Source organism: Aulonocara sp. 'chitande type north' Nkhata Bay, linkage group LG5 (genome assembly GCF_057382095.1).
Source record: "Aulonocara sp. 'chitande type north' Nkhata Bay isolate Kocher_YH1m ecotype deep benthic linkage group LG5, A_spYH_male_GT1.1, whole genome shotgun sequence".
Classification (NCBI taxonomy): Eukaryota; Metazoa; Chordata; class Actinopteri; order Cichliformes; family Cichlidae; genus Aulonocara; species Aulonocara sp. 'chitande type north' Nkhata Bay.
The window spans coordinates 34,138,556-34,161,876 of NC_141348.1; the positions used below are offsets into that span (position 1 = coordinate 34,138,556).

The 23,321-nt window shown below is 40.0% G+C and overlaps 1 protein-coding gene across 3 annotated transcripts in view; it reads left to right on the forward strand.

Annotated features, from left to right (window-relative positions):
- Positions 1-23,321, forward strand: part of LOC147331081 (plasma membrane calcium-transporting ATPase 1-like) — a 138,769-nt gene that overhangs the window by 16,380 nt on the left and 99,068 nt on the right. For all 3 annotated transcript variants that reach the window (XM_086293136.1, XM_086293137.1, XM_086293135.1), the window contains exon 2: positions 12,849-12,908. The gene's annotated coding sequence lies outside the window, so the exon portion shown is untranslated. The remainder of the gene's footprint in view (positions 1-12,848; positions 12,909-23,321) is intronic.

The following is a 23,321-nucleotide window of genomic DNA, read 5'->3' on the forward strand; positions in this document are numbered from 1 at the left end:
GATTGGCTATTTGTTTTTCCATCCATGGAAACGCTTATCGATTAGCACAAAAAGAGACCTGTTGGAAGCACTGAAAAAAAAAAATCAGATATGTGGACAATGACTCAGTGGTTCAGATCAGGCTGCCGTTTGGCATACAGTGGGGCAAAAAAGTATTTAGTCAGCCACCGATTGTGCACGTTCACCCACTTAAAATGATGACAGAGGTCAGTAATTTGCACCAGAGGTACACTTCAACTGTGAGAGACAGAATGTGAAAAAAAAATCCATGAATCCACATGGTAGGATTTGTAAAGAATTTATTCGTAAATTAGGGTGGAAAATAAGTATTTGATCACCTCAAACAAGGAAAGTCTCTGGCTCTCACAGACCTGTAACGTCTTCTGTAAGAAGCTTTTCTGTCCCCCACTCGTTACCTGTATGAATGGCACCTGTTTGAACTCATCATCTGTATAAAAGACACCTGTCCACAGCCTCAAACAGTCAGACTCCAAACTCCGCCATGGCCAAGACCAAAGAGCTTTCGAAGGACACCAGGAAAAGTATTGTAGACCTGCACCAGACTGGGAAGAGTGAATCTACAATAGGCAAGCAGCTTGGTGTGAAAAAATCAACTGTGGGAGCAATCATCAGAAAATGGAAGACATACAAGACCACTGATAATCTCCCTCGATCTGGGGCTCCACGCAAGATCTCATCCCGTGGGGTCAAAATGATCATGAGAACGGTGAGCAAAGATCCCAGAACCACACGGGGGGACCTGGTGAATGACCTGCAGAGAGCTGGGACCAAAGTAACAAAGGTCACCATCAGTAACACACTACAACGGCTGGGAATCAAATCCCGCAGTGCCAGACGTGTTCCGCTGCTGAAGCCAGTGCATGTCCAGGCCCGTCTGAAGTTTGCCAGAGAGCACATGGATGATACAGCAGAGGATTGGGAGAATGCCATGTGGTCAGATGAAACCAAAGTAGAACTTTTTGGTATAAACTCAACTCATCGTGTTTGGAGGAAGAAGAATACTGAGTTGCATCCCAAGAACACCATACCTACTGTGAAGCATGGGGGTGGAAACATCATGCTATGGGGCTGTTTTTCTGCCAAGGGGACAGGACGACTGATCCGTGTTAAGGACAGAATGAATGGGGCCATGTATCGTGAGATTTTGAGCCAAAACCTCCTTCCATCAGTGAGAACTTTGAAGATGAAACGAGGCTGGGTCTTCCAACATGACAATGATCCAAAACACACCGCCCGGGCAACAAAGGAGTGGCTCCGTAAGAAGCATTTGAAAGTCCTGGAGTGGCCTAGCCAGTCTCCAGACCTCAACCCCATAGAAAATCTGTGGCGGGAGTTGAAAGTCCGTGTTGCTCGGCGACAGCCCCAAAACATCACTGCTCTCGAGAAGATCTGCATGGAGGAATGGGCCAAAATACCAGCTACTGTGTGTGCAAACCTGGTAAAGACCTATAGTAAACGTTTGACCTCTGTTATTGCCAACAAAGGTTATGTTACAAAGTATTGAGTTGTATTTTTGTTATTGACCAAATACTTGTTTTCCACCCTGATTTACGAATAAATTCTTTACAAATCTTACCATGTGGATTCATGGATTTTTTTTTTCACATTCTGTCTCTCACAGTTGAAGTGTACCTCTGGTGCAAATTACTGACCTCTGTCATCATTTTAAGTGGGGGAACTTGCACAATCGGTGGCTGACTAAATACTTTTTTGCCCCACTGTATGTAGCTACGATAATGCTGGCCCACATGTAGCTGTTTGACATTGACGTACTGTACACGTGTGTACTAAATGTTTGTGTGTCTCACAGGATATATACAATTTTAAAAAGAAATCTTAGCAAATCTAATGCACATTTATCTGTCTTGGTGCTCTCAGTTTAACATTTCTCACCTCACAAAGGTGAAGCTGCCGCTAAGACACACTCAGGCGTGTGTGTGTGTGTGTGTGTGTGTGTGTGTGTGTGTGTGTGAGTGAATCCTGATGAAGCCATTGTTGCAGAGAGGTGTTGAAGCTTGTTGTGAATGTGATGAGCTGCAGTGAGCCAGGCTGTGTGAGTCTGTGTGACTGTATTAGCATAGATGGATAAGTGTGAGTGTGTTTTATTTTTTTTGCTCTGTGGGTTGTTACAGTTGATGTCAGGTGATGCTGGATAACTATGCTGTTGCTATGAGGATAAGTTATATTCACAACAGTTAGTTCATTTAGTAGAAAATTATACACCAACTATTTGAATTATGCTCTTTTTTTTCTTCTTTTTTTTAAATTTTCAATCAGAAACGGCAAAAATGTTTCTGTTTTAAAATGTGAGAATTTGCTGCTTTTCCATGTCTACCTTAGAGCAACTTGAATATTTCAGATTTTGGACTGTTGTTCAGACAGAAAATGAAATTTTGCTGGCGCTGCTTTGTGCTCTAGAGAATTCCGGTTGCCAGTTCTCAGTTTTGTAATCTTTTGTAGACGAGACACTTGTTGCAAAAATAATCAGCAAATTAATTGATGATAAGAGCAATCTGAGACCTCCGTTAAGAATGAAAATTCCCTTAACAGAAGGAATCAAGATCCAGAAGGATATTTGGATCAAGACTAGTTTTGGATATTTTTCTTGAAAATCAAGACAATTCTTCCAATATCCTGAGGTGATATATAGTTTTGAACCTGTCTCACAATGGTAAAAAATAAAGGAAAACCGAATAACCCTAAAAAACAAACAAACAACAGAAGGCAGCACTATATTAATGAATCTAAACATGAATGACTATAATGAATCTGTGCCTTTCATGACTTTTGACTAATGTAACTTTGCTAACAAAAAGACAAGCACAATAGTCACCTAACCCTAGTTGCAAATATAAATACACTTTCATATACGTTTTCTGGATATCACAGAGATTTTATAGATCTAAAATAGAGATTAAAATGGAGCTTATTTGCTGTAAATGACCTTCTTCAGTCCTATTGCTCCTAATTCAGAGAACTCAGACAGCTGTAAAAGCTGCTCGTGCATCCTCTTCCTGTGTGCTCACTATTTAAAAAAGGTTAAACCATCATCGACTCTGGCAGAGTGATAAGAAAGGCCGACTCTCCAGCTGGAGTGGCTACAGTCCTGTTTACACCGGTTCCAATAGAGGCAGGTACAAGAGCCACTCCCTTCCCGAAAGCTCCATAACGCTCACCTTTAGATGTTGTATATTAAACAGACTGCGGTAATCTGACTCAGCTCCTTGGCTGAGCGGCTGTGTAATTCAGGTTGGTGTCTGTGAAGAGTGTGCAGCCCACTCTTGTGTTTGGGTGTGCATATATTCAAGAGGGGCAGCCTACTTGGCAGCCCTCTGCTACATGTTACCAACTGATAAAGACGAGGGAATAAAAAGACCGAAGCCACAGGAGAAAGTGTCTGTCCAAGACCAGAGAGGTTTGAACCAGCTAAAAAGAACTCCAAGTGAAATGACTCAGAGGTAAATATTTTAATCTGTTTAGTTGTGTTTTTCCTGAAATTTGTATTTGCTCTTATTCCCAAAGGGAAATCATCAGGATGGGCAGAAATGGCTGGAAATAGGAGGAATTTGAACAGGCTTCTGTTAAGGATGGTGACGCAGAGTCATTGCCTTAAAAATATGCAGAACAATAGTGCTTTTGTGCATACCATAGATGGTATAAAAGGGGGATGTGGCTTTACTTTGGGAAAATCTGATTGAAATCTGATTTTTTTTTTTTTTTTAAAATTGACAGCATTGGGCGACTCCTCTGGTTTCTAAAAGACTTACTGTTTTATAGAAATCTATGGGGAATAAGCTGTTGGCTCCCCTGACCTTTAACCCCAGTAAACGCTTTCCTGATGCTCATTTGTTTGAAGTACAGTTCTGTAGGTTATATTGCATTGGTTAGGAAAAGGAAAGCAAGAAAATAGCCTTCTGGGTCTTCAAGGCCAAACCAACAAACAGACCCCCACCCACACCTATCCACTTTTTCTAGAAAGAAGAGAAACACCGAGCTGTAGGTTTAAAAAAACAAAAACAAAAAAAAAACAAAGCAAAACTATAAAACCTAGGCTCCCTGGCTAGCCACAAAAGAGGAGAGAAAGTGTTTAAATACTGTCAGAAAACTCCCACCAAGCTTGCAGCCAGATTTATTCAAACACAAAAGAAAGCATACTGAGGTTTTACAGGTTTGCCACAAGTCTGTTTCAAAGGACAGATTTCTAGTGAAACTAAACACGACTAATCCTAGCAACCATACAACAGAGAGCCCAAATGGCAAGAAGCGCTTTGTCGGGGGCTAGATGTGCACTTCCACTACTGACCAGAATGCTGTTCAGCTGCAGCACGTAGAGAGAGAGGGAGAAAATCTCTGTATAAGTCTGTAGAAAACCCACAGGATTTTTCCACTCAGGTGGCTGAAACAAAGTGTGCGTGACGACCAGGTTTGAGGTGAAGGTGATGTGGGTGTGGGCCTGGTTTTTTAAGTGACACCCAAACACACACATAATGTTTAACACTGAAAAATATTTTTATACGCAACTTTTCTGTAGTAAAACATCATCATGCATTTGTGACAAAGTGTGTGGAAGTCAGTCATACAACATAGTTTGAGGTAGGCATCAGACTCTTCCTCCATCTCCTTCTCTCTTAATTATTATTGTCATTTATTTTATTTTTTTTCAATCTGGTACTTCATGACTTCAGAGGAGCTTCTTAAAATTTCAGATGTATAGGAAGATTCTGTTCTCAGAGACGGTCCGAAAAAAAGGCACCAGTCAGAGGAGGAAGTGAGCAGATGGAGGGCACATGGAGAGCCAACAGGAAGTGAAGGCTCGGTGGTTTCCTCATGTTGTGTTGGCAACAGTCAAAATTTCACTTCCCTCTACTTACACTCCCAACAGGTGCTGTTTCTGTGTGTCTGTTTCCTCCCTTTATTTGACATGTTGCTTTTTGACCTCAGAAACTTTTTTTAAAATTCAAAACAGTGTTGGTGTTGGTGCTTGAACCATTTTATTTTTCTCCATAAAATGAGCAGAGGTGGAGTATATTTCTTTCTTTTTCCCCCCACCACCAGACTTCTGTCTTTCTCTGTCATCTAATCCTTTGAAGCTCCACTGGAGGCTGAGTACTGTAAAAGATTTGGTGGAAATATCAGTGTAACCTACATAGTTCCTTATCAGATTTGTTCTCACATGAATGCAGTTGGAGCATCGGCTGTATCATTTTAAAGACTCACAGAGAAGAACAACAAGGTTTTTGGCCATTAGCATGATATATGTTGCCATATTTTGTTAATTATGTGGTTTGTTCCCCTTGGAAAAAAACACCTCATTAACCACTGGATAATTTTACAGAATTTTAACATATGAGTCATCTTATTGCAGAGCGAGTTTTACAGTTAAAGGGTACTTTGAACACTGCTGGTGTCAGTACCATTGTTTAATGGGCCAGCAACCTCCATTTTATTATTTGTTTTAATGAAGGCATTGTTAGGGATGCATTAAGGCAGCCCCGGGCCACGAACCGGTACCGGTCTGTGAATCGTTTGGTACCGGGCCGCGAGAGTTGAGGCTCGGGTGTGAAATGTATGGTTTTCAGGGTTTTTATCGGTTTTTAGCGTTATTTTGTTATCGTTTTTATCATTAACTCGGTTTTCCTGGGTTTTTTCACGTGTGTTATGAATAAATCTTCTTTTTTTCGGTACCGGTACTAGTTTTATTTTGCTGTATTTATCCGCGACACCTTAAAGGCCGGTTTGTGAAAATATTGTCGGGCATAAACCGGTCCGTGGCGCAAAAAAGGTTGGGGACCGCTGCATTAAGGTATGTTTGTGGCAACATTTAAATTGATTGACATCAAATGAACGCATTTCACATCATATATGGTAAATTTAGATCAATATTGTGCGCACTGTTTATGTTTTTAACCTTCAAGTGACCATTTGGAGTCCAGCTCATATTTATGTGCTGCTGCAATATTTTTTTAATATTTGTTACTCATTATGTTCACATTTCTACCGGAAATGGCCCGCTAATGTGGCAAGGATAAAGCTAAACTGTGCTGGAAATGTTTTATGTTTATTTTTTGAACTTTGATTTTGATATCATTTTCCACTTCTTATCACTACTTTGCAATTGTTTGCAGTGATCCATGGGTAAAAGACCTTTCAAGGATATTTGAACAACGTTTGCAGCCCAATTACCCAAAGACTATGTCCCTGCAGTGCATCCCAGCTAATCCAGCCAAGTGTGGCAAAAAGATTAGTGTTTTATACAAGAGGTGTCCAACCCTGCCTTAAATAAACAGAGCCTTCTTTTATACCTTAAATTTAGTGAATGTATAACCTCAGCACAGCATATCCGATGTGTGGGATGAGATGGGGGTCACTATAGTTTAGGCGGTGTGGCCATGGTCTGTTTTTACATGAGCTGTTTTAGGATGTGGGTGGACTGCACTGTTCTGTGGGGGAATCCCTGCCAGTAGTCAGTTCAGTTCATGTTCAGACTGCAGACGCTGCAAAGAGTCCCCGCTGTGGTTTGTTTTCTATCCTCCTGTCAATGTGTTGTTGAGCTGACCGGGAGCTCTGCCAGCAGGGAACTCTGCTACGTACACATCTCCTCTGCCTACCAGGTGGGAATCCCACTCAGGCCTCATTCCTGTTCCCGGTCTGTGACTGGTGCAGAGGATCGGTGGAATGCAATGTTTGTTTTGGAGAGCTGGGCGTAGCTCTCACAATCAGCACGCAGGCATTCATCACAGCGTGCACGCACAGACACGCAGGGCTCCGATCTGAACGCACACACTGCCATCACAGCCAAGATGCTCCAAACTGGGACAAGATGAAATCTGTTAAAACATAAAACACATCAGAGAGGAACAGGGACCCGCTCGCTCCTCTGCTGTTTGGGAAAGCAGAATAAATAAGTAAATAAATTCAAAGGCTGAATTTATTCTCAGCTGTTCCATTTCTGTTTCTTCATCTCCGGCTGTTGTTAACAACTCGGTGACTTTCTGACTCTGAGGACCAGAAACTGCTCTGGAGGTCTGGTCCAGTGACCTGCTGGTGCGTTTTTGTGTTTTCCACAGTTTGACTCTGAGTCCACTGAGCGAGGCCTTTGGGCTCAGCTGTGTAAGATCATGTGCTCAATAAAACCGAAGTGGCTTTTCATTTCAAAGTTCACCAGGAAAAAAAAAACAAAAACAGGAGAGGCACAGAACATTGTCCACACAGAACATTCTGTGCATGCTTTCATGTGACTCTGTGTCATATTCTTGGATTCTGCTTTCACACACAGAATCTTCAAAATGGAGAAATTTAGCCTTTTCAACACTATGGGGGGAAAAAAGTGGATGAGTCCGTAGAACTGGTTGTAAATTAACTGCAGAGTTGGTGGTTTCATCTGTAGCTCCTCACGTCTAGAGGCTGAAGTGTCCGTGAACATGATACTAATCACATACAAGTTTCCTGGTCTGTGTGTGTGTTGGTAGTGAAATAAATTTAATTATCTTTGCATTCAAGTGCGTTTGGCTTTGGAAATGTTTACGTGGCAATAACAGATGAACTTGAAGTAGCTGGCAGCTGATACGGAGTTATTTGAAGTACACATACTGATGGGAGTTCCACTGAAGGTGGTGCGCATATGATTAGCTGAATAACTGGTTAGTTGCCAGGCAAAAGAACACTATCCTGAGACTAGTGAATTAAACACACTTGGAGGCCTGTGATAATTCTGACACTGAGTGTTGTACAGATGGCAACGCCTTTGTGAAGCAGGCAAGTTTTAGTGAAAGCAGATTCAAAAACGGCAGCAGAATAATGCATTTTTCATTCATGATTTAAATGATGATCTCTGGTGATTTTTTTTTTTTTTTTTTTTTTTTTTTTTTTTTTTACCTGCACTGATATCAGTGCGTGTGTGTCATTAACTTACTTAATAGGTATTTTGGTTTTGAGTGTCTTTGAACTGGTTCTCCAACTTTTTTTTTCCCCTTTCTGCAAATTCATAAATTTCTGTACACTCAGTCCACATTCATTTGATAGGAGCCACCATATAAAGTCATAAAGTAGTCATAAAGTCAAAATGACAAGGGGAACACAATTTGTGTGTAGTTTTTGCCACACTTAGTATTTGTTTGTTTTTTGTTTTTATTGAATTGTTTCATGTTTTTTTTACTTGTTTGTCCAAAGATTATTGCTAAATTAGTTTTTTAATAATGAAAGTTAATTTAGAGGCCTAAGCTCTACACAGGGTAACAGGTTCACTCAGTACCAAACCACACCCATAACTGTAAGACCAGTACTTGTGATTAGATGAACTTGAATCCTGTTTAGATTAAGCAATCCAGGCACAAGAGTGTCAGGATAGTGCTGAGGTCCAATGCACAGTTTGCAGTACTAAATGGAACTTTGGGGGGGAATGCGAAATGGGAGCAGTCAGTGTACTTTCAATACAAGCGTGAGGACATCATTCAATAGAGTCCTTGTTGTCTCGGATGAAGGAACAAATATGTCTGAGTGGCCCTAATCAGTAATGTATGTGCATGGGAAATGGTGTTAGCTGATTTTCTTGATTCAGTGATGCAGGTCTGTACTATGATGGCCGTTTGGTTCAGGTATGCACCCTGAGTCATATCCACGACTATGATCATGTATTCATTCTTTATTCATTCATTGATGCAAACATGCATATTAATACATGCATTAGGCATTTAAGCGGATTTCATAACAGCCTGACAGAGAAAAGTCAACATTCTTTGGCTTTTACAGTTTAAAGCAATCTATCAAGACTGTCAAAGTTAATTGAGTGCGTCAGTGCAATAGCATTAAGGCTGACTATTATTTGTCAGATTTTTGTCATTATCTTCTTCTTATTATTATTATTCTCCTTCTTCTGCCTAAAATTCAGATCCATGGATCTTTTAGCTTTTGGGAAACTCAAAAATAACTTTTATCAGGATATTAACATAAACAATTAAAATCTGTTTCTAGTTTCCAGCTGTCTACATTTTCCTTACAATATTTGCTGCAATCTCTGCAAACCTATTTTACACAGAAATAGGGACACTGGCACATTCATAATTTTTTCAGGAATTTTCTAGTGGATTTTAAGCACTTTGTTTCCTTCTGCTTACTCTATCTAACTCAGTCTGGCCCTCTGAGGAAAAAATGTTGCCAACACTGCCGTGGATACTTGTCCTGAACACTCGAGACAGAAACATGTTTCCTTGGTCACATTCCTCTTGTGAATTTGACCCTGTCACACATTCAGCTGCTCACCGATTGGACTGTTAGATACACTCCTCCCATCCACTGGTATGAATGGCAGCTTGTGTTTTCTGTGTTCAGACACTCTCCACTCTGTCAGCCTGAACAGTTATTTTTCACAAAACCCAGGAATGTTTGGTGTCACATTGTCCAGCTGGTTTTCAGCCCAACAAACAGCAGACTGTGAGGATTTTTTTTTTTCCGCTCTGCTCTCAGTCACAAGATGCTCCACCAACAGTCATCTGAGGCTGAGTAATGTGCTGCTTCACTGATGAGGGCTGAAAGAGGCTGATGGGTTTGTTATAGAATAGGGGGGGGGAAAGTATGATTAAATGTAGGGCTGTTCGATATAACGATATATATCGGATGACGATATAAAAACGTCTATCGTTTCATTTTACGCTATCGTTTGTTTCGTGGTGTCGCAAAATAAACTTTACGGCAATATTTTTTTTTTCATGGTTTTGATGGTCACTGTAGTGGCTACAGTATATTAATTTCTTAAAGTTCTCTCTTTCTCTTATATTTAATATAACCACACTACGGACGGACAAGCGCCTGTTTTTATGCGCTGTCGTTAGCAACAACGACGGTAAAACCATCACATGTCCTCTTGTTTATTTTCCACATAAACCTTTCACAATAAAGCTCAAGATCATGTGGAGACTTTTCAAAATAAACGGAATCACGTGAAAAAGTATGCAGAGTATTGACGGATGAGAAGCAAAAAAGAGCCGCCAGGTGCTAAAAAATAAACCTTAGACTCAAACGTTAGAACAGGCTTTTCCCCGCAGCACGCCGTGTAATAAATACTCACAAAGAAAACGGCGGCTGTTACAACCTATGTCTAAAAATGTGTAGTTTCATGCATCGGTTAAAACACTCGACTCCAGCTACACGACGCCCAGCTGGAAACACTTCACCTACCCGAGATTCACAGAATTTACAGAAAATATAAATTTTTTTGTGATTTATATCGTTATCGGGACGATAGATGTTTTATATCGGGATATGAGATTCTGGTCATATTGCACAGCCCTAATTAAATGCTTGGACCCCAGAATTTGCTTTTTGCTTTTATTGTGTTGAAATATTGCAAAACTGTTGCCCAGTTTTTGGAGATATCGGCTGTAGAGATGTCTGCCTTTCTCTATAATATACTGGGATCAGATGGCGCTTTATTTGCAGAAAGGGGGAAAAAAACATGTTCACAGTTCATATAGGAACTCATTTCTTTCTATCAGACTACACCCACCAAATGTAATGCTGTGAAGAACAACGCCTCCATTTACTCGTGAAGAGAGACTCGTGACAGAATACCATAAATGCTTTAAGACACTAAACTGTGCCCCTCAGCTGCCTCTCGAACATGTTTCTCACCCCGTGGATGGACTCCAGCTCTGTCATCTTGAGCTGTAGCTGGCGACTAAAGTCCTTGTTTTGCTCTGAGCTCAGTGTAGTGGTCCCAGCTCTCCACCTACTCCAGGTTGTGGCGAAAGTGGCTCTCTAGCATACTACCGTCGCCAAATTGGAGTATGTCTGACAGTGGGATAAGGCACAACAAAAACAACCTGAGCAACCTGCAGAGAACCATTAGACAGGAGGGAACTTTTTTTGCTTTGGTGTGAATTACAGAGAAGAAAGTAGGTCATTTTGATTTGGGGATGAAGCTGTTAAGCTGTTTTTAAACATGAACTCGAGTACTGAGTTGCCAAACAACAAGTTTTCCTCTGACTTGTTGTTTCCAAATTTTCCCCACAGCTGATAACATCACTGTTAGGTCCAGTCCAGAAGTAAACAAGCTGGCTGCTAACAAAACTGTTCCATGAATACCACTAAAAAAAACCAATCTAAGTGGAGGCAAACATCTCTGTGAGGGGGCTGAAATCTCTTAAAACAAAGGGTTGGTTTCACATCTATGGGCTTTATATTCCCATCAGACGCCTGATGTCAGCAGGGTTCGACTGAAGTGCCCGTTTAGTCCACATTGACTCCAGCCTCAAAGTTAACATCAGACATTTTGCTGGACAAAAATAGTTTAACAGTAAGTTCCACGAGGAATAAACGGAAAGAAAAATGTATTGTTTTTATTGACTGAGTGATTGATTTTTTTATTTCCCAGCCCACAGCAGCTCTATATGCCCACAACCACACTGGAAAGCGCAGTCTGAAACTAAAGGCCTTAATGCATCAGTGTTGTGTATACGTTTTCTGCGTTTGGGATTTATACATGCTGCCTGTGGAAATTATACTTGTTATGATGTTCAATTTGAGACACTTTGCTTTGGAGAGACATGTTTTTACACACTCTTAACTCATCTGCATTATTAAGATCATTCCCCCATTAGATAAAATAGGTAAAGTTTTATAAACTTTTGATTTAACAGACTGTCTGTGTTGCAACTGTGACCTACAGTATGGTCATGAGATCTTGGAAATGAACTAAAGAATAAGACTGATTACAAGCGATTGAAATGAGCTTCTCCTAGAAGGTAGCTGGGCTGGCCTTAGAGAGAGACGTTGGAATAGGGCTGCTGCTCCTCCGTGTTGCAAGGAGCCAGTCAAGGTGGTTTGGCCTGGGAATACCTCAGGATCTCATAAGGAACTGGAAGAAGTTGTAGGGGAGAAGGATGACTGGAACATCCTCCCCAGCATGCTGCCACCACAAATCAACTTTGGATAAGTGGAAGATATTGATTACACAAATGGAAGTTACACAATTGAATAGAGAGGAGACTGTGTTGTTGTCGGTACTCTGATGTGGTATTTAAATCAATATTTATGCTTAAATGCAACTCTTTTCTGTGTCTTCTAATTGAAATTTGTCGCTTGCAAGGTGCTTTTGAACTCCATAGTCACTGGGGAATAACTACATCCTCGGGATGTGTGGGGTTTTTTTCTATTTGGGTTTGCATTGCCAATAGGAACAGTACTGTGACATCCTGGAGATATGAAAAAGTTCCTATGATGTAAAAGGTTACTGACCCAAGTTGTAAAAATCTGCAGTGCTGCTCAGTTTCCCTGCAAGAAAGTGTTACCATTAATTTTAATATCCTCTTTTTCTTATAAAGGAAGCTGCATTTGCATTATTGTGATGCAAAAACCCCTGCACAAGATGCTTTGATAAGACTGGTGTGAGTCTCAACTGTTGTCTGGTCTGCTGGCTCTTCAGTCGTGCATGTTATGAGAAATTGAAACTGGCCCCTATTTTAAAAGAGACAGTGGACACTGGAAGACTGATAAACTAGGGTTGTGTCGATGGAGGATGATCTAAAGGTCAGATGATCGTTAGAGGGGATTCAAGGGGATTTTTTTTCCAACTCATCTTCTTGTCAGCGTATTAATTGAATGTCATCATTATAATTAGATTGATAATAAATCTAATCAGCCACGCTAGTTTCATGTTAGCATGCTGGCATGTAACCGACATGGTTATGTGCAAGTTAATGCTCGCAACTCTTCACACTTTGAAATGAATGTATGTGTATCTGGAGCGAATATACTCATTTCTCATCATAGAGTAAGGAAAAACTTTAACTTGTGTTTAAAACTTAGTGGCCTCTTTTCATTCTTTTTCACAGGGCTTTGTGTTTGCTGGTGAAAAGAATCCGCTGTGGAGGAAACCAGCGAAGGACAAACAGGTGGGACACATTAACCCTCTCGAGGCAGGCGTTGCAGATTTGCAACAGTTAAAAACTAACAACCTGATTACCCCACATACATATTTTATGAGTTTGTTTTTTTTTTTTTTACTCAGAAGTACCACTGCAGGACTTGGTTGTGCATTAGCAACAAAAAGTTTAATTTGAGCCTGAGATGGTTGAAAGGAGACTGTGAGGGAGTCAAAAAGAGCCAAACAAATATGATGGCCTGGTATCTTTTTAGCTGTTTAACTGAATCTGGGTGGAGCACATAAGTTGATATTTCAGGGAAATGGTTGAGAATTCGACACACGTGTCAGGATGGGCATGCATACTCTTTTGTAATGGTTGTTACAAAGAAGTGTTTTGTTAGCCATTTGAAAATTGATGATAACAAGTCATTTTTTAAGCATCAATTAGATTTGCACTTTTTGAATGATATTAGAGTCTCATCATCGTTGGCTGCATAGAAATCCTGAGCTTAGGAGTAATATTTTTACATTATTTTCAGACACTGGTGCTTATATTTTTCCACAATAGCTCCATCGTGTCTGGTGTTTTTTAAATTCTTGTTTACATGTTTGTTTGTTTGTTTTTTGTCTAAACTGAGGCCAAGTTGGGCATTTAAATTCCCCATTGTTCAAAAACGTGCACATAAAAAAAAAAAAGAGTATGTTTCCCTAAACTGAAAAATTGTGGCCATTTAGAAAATTCAATGCCTTAAGTTAAAGATTCAAAAGTGAGAAGCATAAAAACATTAGCTGTGGTATCCAATGATTATGGTATGTAGTCTTTGTCAACATACTTGAAGTAGGAAGTAAACACTCAAAAGATCTTGTAAACACTCTTACACTCTCCGCAGTGTTGTATTGTGTGTTTGTGTGTGCGTGTGTGTGTTAAGGGTAAAGGTTAGTCATGATGTACTTTTGACTTTTGGAATACCCAAATGGAAAACATTTTTAAAAGGAAAACTGTGATGTCAAAATGAAAACATGACACTTCACTTGAAAGGCAACATCTTTCTGTTTCTGAGAATTTGACCATTTTCCATGTGGGGAAAATAAAAACTAACCTTAACCCAAGACCAATCACCAATGACCTGGCAGGTGTTAAAATCTTAACCGCGCAGTCTTAAACTCATCCAGTGATTATCTCACTTATTAGCAATGACACTGGAGTTAATAAATGTCTGTTGGACTACAGAGAAGATCTCCCAGCCCAAATAGAAACGGAGAATAACTGGCAGCATTGAGAAGCTGTAACACTGGTGTCAATGAATTTTAGTGAAGAAGAGACATCATCATGTGTGTTGGCTCGGCTGCCTTAAGAGGTCTACTCAGCTGGCTATTAGCCGCATTCAGTGGTGATGATGACTAAGAGCTGAGTGCAGGCTCTTATGGGGTTTTGCTGTGTTTCTGTGTTAATATGCAGTCAGCTATGCGAGTGATGGCCTGAAAATGAGACTGATGGAAGTTTGTGAAACAAAGTAGGAAGGAAAGAAAGTGATTGCGGTGCTAACATTTCCCTCTTGATAAGCAACAGATATACAGTGACTTGTAGCTGTAGCTGTTTATCCAGAACAGGAAGCTGCTGTCGTCGCGGAGTGTTCTAATTGCGGTGGGTTTGTAGGCTTTTGGCCTCTCGATATGTTTTAAAAGAGTGTGTATGTGTTGAGACTGACACAGAACTGATCTCTGTAGTTTGAAACCATCGAGATTAGGTGCTTCACACAGCTGTTTGTGAATGACTTGCACATTAAAGGCTAGTACTTCATGTATACATGTGAAGCAGCCCAGTGAGTCAGACAGGCTTTCACTGACATATTCATTTATTCATGTGTTTATTCATTCAGGTGCTGCATGTTCTCGTATGCATTCAACCTGCTTCAACTTTTCTGCTGACAAAGATTTCTCCATTTTTAAACATTTGCATTTTCTGTTGGCTGAATTTTATTTTTCAGAAAGATGCAAAGAAACTGAATTACATTCAGAGTAGACCCAGCTGTTAAAAGAAGAAAGAAATATTTCAAGATCCACTAAGGTTTTGTTTGTTTGTTTTTTAACAAATGTTTCATCTACTGAAGCATAGGCATATATTAATGAATATAACAGGGAAAGACATACACTGTATTGCCAAAGGGATTCACTCACCTATCCATGTAATTGAATTCAGGTCTTCCAGTCACTTCCATGTCCACAGGTGTATAAAAATCAAGCACCTAGGCATGCAGACCGCTTCTACAAATATTTGTGAAAGAACGGGTTGTTCTCAGGAATTCCAGCGTGATACAGTGATAGGATTCCAAATACGTGACGAGTCCAGTTGTGAAATATTCCAAATTCAACTGTTAGTGGTATTATAACAAAGTGGAAGTTATTAGGAATGATAGAAACTCAGCTACAAAGTGGTAGGCAATATAAAACCGCAGAGCAGGGTCAGCGGATGCTGACGAGCATAGTGCACAGAGGTCAGCAACTTTCTGTAGATCTCTACAGACCTCCAAACTTCATGTTGCCTTCAGATTAGATCAAGAACAGTCGGTAGAGAGCTTCGTGGAATGGGTTTTCATGGCCAAGCAGCTGTATCCAAGCCTTACATCACCAAGCACAATCCAAAGCTTTGGTTGCAGTGGTGCATCTGTCTGAGCTAATTGGAGGGTCTTCACTGCATCCTTTTACTAAGTTCCAGTGAATGGAGCTCTTAATACTTCAGCATACCAAGGCATTTTGGATAGTTTCATGCTCCTAACTTTGAAGGATGTTTGAGGATGGCCCCTTCGTGTTCCAATGTGACTGTGCACCAGTCCACAAAGCAAGGGCCATAAAGACATGGATGAGTGAGTTTGCTGTGAAAGAAATTGACTGGCCTGCACAGAGTCCCGACTTCAACACGACAAAACACCTTTGGGATGAATTAGAGCGGAGACTAGAGAGGACATCTTGACCAGTATCAGTGTCTGACCTCACAAATGCGATTCTGGAAGCCCATAGACATGTACTCGTAAAACTTGTGAAAACTTTTCCCAGGAGAGTTGATGCTGTTATAGCTGCAAATGGTGGGTTGACATCATTTAAACCCTATGGATTAAAAATGGGATGTCACTCAAGTTCATATGCATGTGAAGGCAGGCGAGCGAGTACTTTTAGCCTTATAGTGTGTATCTCTGTCAGTCATAGCATATCCAAATGTTGGCTTTAGTAGAGTCAGACTTATTACCAAGTCTCTACAAAACTTGTATTAAATCACAAGTATATAGTGCATATGCAGTAATTTATTGCTCACTTAACACAATAACTGCATCTCAACTAATATAAACTAAGTGGTACTATTTAAAACAGGAAATGTGCTTTATTAGCAAGGCTCCTTCCGATTGTCAAACACATCAATCTTCATAATTTAGTCTGTTATAAAATATTACATTTTGGCACCAAATCACAACAAAAGTCACCTCAAGGCACTTTATTTTGTACTGTAAAGACCTTACAATAATAAAGAGAGAACCCAAGCAATCAAACGACTCCCTATAAGCAAGCACTGGCGACAGTGGGAAGAAAAAAACCTCCCTTTTAACAGGAAGAAACCTCTGGCAGAACCAGGCTCAGGGAGGGGCGACACTCTGCCAAGACAGGTTGAGGGTGAGAAAGACATTTGCTGTTAAAGGCAAACTCAAAATAAGCCCTAGATAAGGTTGTTTTTTTTCCCAATACAGAGAGCGCATCTGATTTCAGAGGTTTTTGGTAATCGTTGCTTTAGAAAATCCTAAAAACACAAATAAAAGAAAGATGTATTGGGGTTCAATTAAATTTGCATTTGGTTGTCCAAAGAAAGATCTGCAAAACTGCTGCCCAGAGTGAGCTCAGCTTTTTAGAGAGGGGATAAAGTGCACAGTTGTGAAGGAAAGGGTTGCACTGGAGAACGAGACCACCAATATTAGTTTTATCTTTAATATCTTGTTTTCTAATTGTAATGGGAAAAATAACTGACACGAGGAGTTGAATTTTAAGTGGAGTGATAATGGCAGTTTTCTCATATCCAAGCGTGTTAAATGATGCGCTTCGACATGTGTGATGTCTCTCGTCAGGATGTTTGTTGTCTGCCGCTGTCGTATTTTTAGCTGCTTCTTCTTCTTCATTTACCTCTTGAGGAAAATGTTGCCATGTCCCGCTCGGTGCGACCTGCTTATCAACGTGCTGCAGACAACAGCTGTTATCTAACATGTTGGAGACGCACTCCATGTCTCATTGGCATGCCTTGGCTTTCACTCTCACACATCAACATAGACTCATGCACTTTGTGATGTTCTTTAAGAAGGAGAAACATGTTTTGTTTTTTTTTTAGGGGTGGGAGGGGGGGTTCATCTTTATTGAACATTAATATCAACAGTGAAAGAGAAAGAGAATCTATATCCACTGCATAGCTTATACAAATCAGTTATTCCGGCTGGCTTTTTCTTGGATACAAATCTTTCAAAAATGCTCCCCAAACTCTCAGTCTTTGAGAATATATGTAATTCTTTGTAGCGGAAAGTGTGGAACATTTGGCCTGTGAGATTTTGCCCTCAAAACAATACAATTAGCATTTAAGAGATGGAGATTCATCAGCAGTTTGTTTATTTGTTTTTAATTTAATTCTGTCCCTCTGGCTGCCAAAAAAAAGCTCTGGTTCAAGACTCATTTCCTTTCTGTATATTTTTATTATATTGGTTTAACTTGGCCCAAATCACAGATGTTCTGATTAAGCAGTTATAGCGTATTCACAGTCCAAGTGTGAATCACAGCACAGACTGATTTCCACTTTATTTTCTCTTTCTAATTGTTATTTAAAGTTTTTTATGCACCCTTTTTCCTCTTCTTGTGGAATCTCATCAGTCACGGACCACACAACTCCACATTTATCTGGGAATTCTCCACATTCCGCTCTCGCACTTTTGTTCGATGTTTGTGGTAACTTTAACATATCTGCTTCCAAATCTAAATGATGCGTTGCTCTTAAGGTTTTTAATGCTTTCTTACATAAAAGGATGCTGTGGTTCCAGTAGGGACTCCATGAAATATTCATGTTCCTAATGTAAGGATGTGTGTAACATTTCCCAGAATCTGTAAAACATACCTCTTTCAAAAAGGAGAAACTGTAAACAGTCACACCATCACACTGGTTATCTCTGTGGTTTTACTTGCGGACTAAAGGTTAAACGAGACACAATGTCCTGGGAAGGGTTATTATGGGTCAGAATCTGGCAACCTCATGATTTGATTACATTTAGATTCTTTTGAATCACATTGATCCAGATTTGATTTAATGATGATGATTTTGGCTCCACTGGGGTCTCAGCCTCGGGATTTTGCTCACCTAATTTAATCAACGAGTGGCACAAAATATTGTACATATTGCTCTGAATTACCAGAGAAATAAACTGGAATTGAACCCACACTGTATTTTCACACTTTTGTAGCTTGTTAATATATTACAATATGTGTTAATAGGATTATATACATTTCAATCGGCCTAATTTTGATTATATTTTAGCTTGTTTTAAAAAAAACATTCAAATGTGAAAATGAATTGGTTTAACAGAGTACTATCAGTACTTTGTCCTGTGATTGTCAGAGTCAGAACAGCTGTGTGGCGTGACGTGAGGAGAGAGATGGGTATTTAAACACTTTGATTTGATGTAATTTGTTAGTATTTTGGTTTTTAAACATACCTCTGTGACGTTGTGGCGAGCTGTGCAGGAGGTAAAAACGTGTGGGCTGTTAAGTGTTTTTTGTTTGTTTGTTTTTGTTTTGTTTTGTTGAATAGTTCTTGACAAGCGGCATCTAGGTCTTTTACTGTCTATCACAAGGCTAACATGGAGAGACAGATAATCATTCAACCTTGCAATCACACTTGCAGCCAATTTAGAAATACCAGTTAGCCCATTATGTGTGTCTGTGGAGTCTGGAGAGAACCCACACAGGCACAGGGAGAGCATCCAAACATCCCAGCTGGTGAATGTGAACCGGTTGTAGCTTGCTATGAAGTGACCACTGCTCCAACTTTATTGTTTTCACAGTTTTTTAGCTCTCTCTAATAAGAAATGTACATATAGATTAATACAATCAATAAATGGCTTTGCAATGCTATTATAAACAAATATAATGTGTCAGTAACATGCATATAAGTAGCTCTTTGTAAATTCACCCTTTCTAAGGCCTTATAATGGCCTTATATACCCATTACCTATTTAGGACCGAACCCATAACAAAAACTCATGCTTAAAAATGATGTTTAAGAGATGGATCACAGATGATGATCGGCCTCTGAAACAGAGCACTCAGGCAGCAAACACATTCAGCCATCACGCGGGCTTCAGATGACAGAAGAACTGCTCTCTGTAGACCTCACCATCACCATCCCGCCGGTTTAGTCAAGCGGTGTTTGATCAAAGCCTGAGAGGACTTTTGGTTCGGGCCTACAGCTGTTAGCATGCAGCCCAGAGAGGGTCAGCTGTCTGTGACCCCAGCTGCAGGTACTGTCATCTGTATGGAGCCGCCCTGTGGAGCTTGTTAGCTGTCTGAGCTAATTGGAGGGTCTTCACTGCACAGATGCTGACGCACTTCAAAGGAGTTCCCCTTCAAAGAGCAGACAGGTCAGAGAGGGAATAGAAGGAGGATATGAATAAATGCATGATTTCATTTCTCATTTCAGAGTGGAGAACCTGGAGTTTCTTTGTATAAATAATTTTCTGTTGGCTTTGGTAAATTTGTCAACATTTCCAATCTGCATTGTGTTTGCATCAACAAGCTTGTGCAGCCATAATTCTTTTGCTGTGGCAGCCTCTATATTTTCTGGAAAGACTTCCCAACAGGTTAGTGAATGGGTTCTGTGACTTTCATCAGGCCTGGCTCTTCATCTTGGGAAGACATTAAGAGAGCCAAAAGAGAATATAACCCCCACTCAAGACAATGCCTGTAACTCCACCAGATGTACCAGAGCACGTTTCAAAACTTGTCTCGAAGAAAATCTGTTTGGGGATAAAGGACTGAATTTGGTTTCCAAAATGAAAGAAACTGTGCAGGCTAAACACTCAGCTTCTGAAATGTTTGCGGTGTGAGTTGAAGCCTTGGAACAAAACTGTATGAGACGCCACATCAAATGGAAGCACTCGAAGGGTTTGGATGGGGCTGAGGAAGACCAGTATCATCTTTATTTTTACTTATCTAGGTATCTGGAAAAGCTTCCCAAAACAACAGAATAATCTTTGTCTAACGCATGAAATGTAATTTTATAGTTAATACGTAAAACAGTTTCACATATCTCTTTCTGATGTTTGAAATAATCAAACACTTCAAATTCAAATTTTATTTGTCACTGAGTAAACAGGTTTCACTCAGAGTTTCTTTGAAGCAAAGTTTGAGAATCATTTACCTGACGCACAAGGCTACAGGCCACAACCCCAACTAGAAAAAGGCACTACTGGGTACTCAACTAAAGCCATGAACTGTTGTGGATTTTATCCACCTATTAAAGAAGTGACATTCATTTGACTACACTATATGGAGTATATTTTGATATTTTCCCCACCTTACTCGCTTTTTTGTTACAAATACGTGATTCTGTTACACTCCATCAGACTCCAATGACAGACACCAAGTAACATAGTTTGAGGTATTTTCTGACTGTGGTGTCTCATTGAGTTAGTTCAGATCCTAACACATAGTGAGCTTGCAACTCGTTTCCTGAGATGTAAAAATCAGTATTTATGTCAACGTCTCACATGAGACAGGGGAAAGCCATTTCTTCATGGGCAGGCCTTTGACCACAGGGTGTTGGAACAGGTCAAACTATAAACTGCTGACACAAAGCTAAGAAAGAACATGGTGCTTTATTTAATTCTCTACTTCAAAATTCAAATGCATCACTTTTCAAAGCTTACAGAAGCTCCTTTGTCTTCTGTAAGGTGATTTTCATCCAAACGAACCCAAAAACATGCTCTAATTATGAGAAGGATTTGATTAAAGTCTCGGGTATGACTGCGTTGCTCAACGGTGAATGCGGTGTAGAAAGAGGTGCAGAAAAGCTACTGGGCTGTAGAGGACTGTTGTCGTCCTCCCAAATTTCTCTTTTTGCCAAGATATCCCCACTCCTGTAATATCACTCTGGTAAGCTGTGATACATGAGCGATTATGCATTTTTATACGGTAAGCAGAGCCTTGAGCTGCTGGCCCAAAATCAAATTACATGTTATACATTTACAGTATTTGCCCCCAAGTTCAAGATGAGTCATCTAAATCTTGTAGTGTTTCACAGAAAGAGGAAGAAAAATAGGATAATGTAATTTGAAAAAACTATAAATACCCATGAATCCACCATTACCAGGAAACCATTGATATACTATCTCTATGATCTTTTTAAAAGAAATGTCAGACTTAAGTTCCCTGGAAAGCCTTCAGCTGATGCAGAATGCTGCAGTGGGCGTACCGACAGGGACTACCCCCCCCCCCCCCCCCCCCCCCCCATGTTGGCTTATCTTCATTGGCTTCCTGTGAAATCTAGAATCAAATTCAAAATACTTCTCACATTTTGAATAATCAGGCCCCATCTTGCTACAAAAGCCCCACTTTACTCTTAGACTGCTGGTTTACATGTGGTTCCTAAAGTATTTAAAAGTAGAATGGGAGGCAGAGCCTTCAGCTTTCAGGCTCCTCTTCTGTGGAACCAGCTCCCAGTTTGGATTTAGGAGACAGACACACTATCACTACTTTCAATATTAGGCTAGAACTTTCCTTTTTGCTAAAGCTTATCCGGTTGTTCAGTCTGACGTCACTAGTCGTGTCTGGACCTAAACTCCGCTGCAGGTCAATATCAAACGATCACTATGGCATTACTGAGAGTTGAAAAACTGTCTAAAGTCTTTCATCTTTAATAAAATGATCAGCGTTCTGCTCTACCAGGTGTAACAATTGAGTTTAACATCCAGGCATCCATGAAAACAGAATTTATGACATTTAACGGAGTTAGAAGTTAGCAGGGAGTTAGCTCGCTAGCTTCTATCTAAATACAACATAGCATGTCCTGACTGCGGGGTTTTGGACACAAATTAAAACGTACAGCTCTGTTATCACTTCCAGCATAAATGAAGACAGAAAACTAAACAGCAGTGACGTTTGTAGGGTTACTGAAGTTGGGCTAGCTGGTATATAATGATGTGCTACGTGACCGCTAGCGACACAGCTATGTTAGCATAATATAAACAAGCTAACTTTTTTCCCACTCGATAAAAGTTAACGTGAGTGTTCTCGGTGGTCAGGAACAAATGTAATCGCATGGCAGGATGCTGTAAAAGGACCAAACTTCAGCCAGGAGAACAACTGAGATAATCCATCCACAATACGAGGTTAGTCATTCATATACTGCTGCATGTGTTGGGCTGTAGTTACTTCCTAAGGTTTTAAAAACTGAGCTTAAATAAATGATTAGCGGTAATAAAAGCCGAGGGAGGTCAACAGTGATCACTGACTGTTTTAGGAGCTTTTTGAGATTAAATAGAAGAAAATACAAAACATTAAACATGTTAACAACACAAAAGCCATATTAAACGCAGACTACTTTAGGCCCGGAAGTAGGATTCGTCACGTCATCACTTAACAATTGGATAGTTAGGGCTGGATCAGGTGACCCTGACCCCTCCCTTAGTCATAGGCCTGATGGTGCACTGAGTGTTTCTCTTTTCATCACTCTGTATTTAATGATTAGTTACTATCAATCTCTGGCTTCCTTCCACAGTGTGTCTTTTGTCCTGTCCTGTCCCAAACCCCTAAGAGCCCTTCAGTGAGCCTGGTACTTCCTGTTAAAAGGGAATAATTTTCACCTTTCTGTAATGGAGGCAGTACCTTTTAAGTAAACACCTAAATAACCGATAGTTAGGATTGTAAAACTAACATTTTCTGCATCTGCATTTAGCACGACACCTGTAATTTGGTCATTGTAGTTTGCTCCATGCAAGAAAGCAAGAAAAGTCTCTTCTAGCTCCCCACTATGAATCAGGTCCTTTGATATCTACTATTGCAATGAGTTTAAATCTCATTTATTATATTGTATTTGTACTAGAGATGGCACGATACCACTTTTTTATGTCCGATACCGATACCGATATTATAAATTTGGATATCTGCCGATACCGATATGAATCCGATATAGTGTTTTTTAATCAACAAAACTGTTTTTTAAATATCTTGCTGCATTTTGTATAAGTTCATACTCAAGTTTAAAACAACAACTACACTAAAGCTATTCTGTTATACCTGTATGCAAAAAAAAAATATTTCATAGTTCAGCAATACTGATCAATCTAATAAACTTAAACCTACACCATCCTCCCTATTCTGGTATTTTAAAGAGTACTTAGCATAAATATTAAGCAACCTAACTAAT